A 1731-nucleotide genomic window follows, 5' to 3' on the forward strand; every position below is an offset into this window, starting at 1 on the left:
AGAAATATGAACAAATTCATTATCAAAATAAACTTTAAATAATTGTTCGAATAACTTAGCCACAAAAATCAAATTTCTACGAATGTCTGGAATAAAATAAACATTGTTCAAAACTAAAAATTTATTTTCCCTAAAACGAAGTCTAACTTCTCCCACTGCTTTTGCCGAAACTCTTGCGCCATTGCTCACTTTCATCGTGTAGTCCCCATCGGCTAGCTCGGTGTAAGAACTAAGAGTCTGCAAAGAAAAACAAACATGATTAGTTGCTCCCGAATCAATTATCCAGGCCGAGGTATCACCCTCTACTAAACATGTTTCAAGGACTAGTAAATCTGATTTACCTTGTTTCTTTTTCTTTTTCAGCTCCTCGAGATACTTGTTACAGTTTCTCTTCCAGTGCCCTTCGCCATTGCAGTGGAAACATTTTCCCTTAGGTTTCTGGATGGGGCCTTTAGTCTTCCTTGGTTTCTTATTCTTTCCTTTCTTCCCTTTCCCTTAGTTCTGGTCCTTTCTTTTGTTTTTACCAGAGCCTCTTGCAATAACAACATTTGCTTCTCCTTCCCTTCTCTTGTTGGTGGATTCGAAGTTTTGCAAGTCATTCATGAGTTCAGTGAGGTTGGACTTTTTCTTGTTCATAACAAAGTTGTTCACGAACTCATAAAAATCAGGGGATAGGCTTTCCAAGATGATGCCAACTTGGGTGGCTTCATCAATTATGGCACCATTAAGCTCCGCATCATGGAGGTGATCAATCATGTTCAAAAGATGTGCCTTAACCGAAAAGCCTTTTCTCATCTTGTCATTCATGAAAGCCCTTACAGCATCCAAACGAGCCTTCTCTGATGGAGCGCCAAACATGACTTCTAGAGACTCCATTATCTCATAAGCAGTCTCCATCTCCTCATGCTTCTTGCGAAGCACATCGCTCATGCTGGCCAACATAAAGCACGTTGCTTTGTTGTTGGCCTTGATCCAGCGATCATAAGGCTCCCTTGCGGTTTTGGATGCATTAGCCGCGGGTTCTTGAGGACATTTCTCTACTAGGATAAATTTGTAGTCTTCACATACCAATAGTATGTTCATGTTACTTTTCCACTTAGCGTAGTTATCACCATCTAGTTTTTCAGTCGCAAGTAGTGTGATAATAGGATTTGACATGTTGCTGGAAATAAGTAGAATATTCTTCTAATCATTTTATGCGCATGAATATCAAAAGCATGTGAATTTAGGCACAATTAAATATGATGCATGATGCACATGAAAAATACATAAATCATGTTTTAATTTTAGGTGCCAACAATAATCTAATTTACCACAAATAAAGTGTACCTTTGGGTAGTCAAATTATTTGCAAATTGAACCGAGACTCCTCTCAGTTAATAAACATACTCAAAATATCTCATATTTTCATATTTATTAATTACCGTTAATTTTGGTCAAAAATATGATCAACAATTTGATTATATTTTTATGAGTGTAATCCATCGTTTCAGATTCTACAGACTTAACTCCGGAGTGCCCCCGTAAGGTAGGCCAAACCGGAAATACATCATTGAATCCTATCGCTAGAAAGTCAACCTTGTTATTGATCCGAAAGAACACTTTCCGTAGGGAGTGCGGAATCAGTGCCGCCGCGAAGCCCCTTTCGAATCTCACGGTGTTGAACTAACGATGGAGACCAGTGGGTTGTACTGTCATACAACCCTCTCCCACTCATTATTTTGCAAATAT

Source organism: Morus notabilis, unplaced genomic scaffold (genome assembly GCF_000414095.1).
Source record: "Morus notabilis unplaced genomic scaffold, ASM41409v2 Scaffold262, whole genome shotgun sequence".
In the NCBI taxonomy this organism is placed as follows: Eukaryota; Viridiplantae; Streptophyta; class Magnoliopsida; order Rosales; family Moraceae; genus Morus; species Morus notabilis.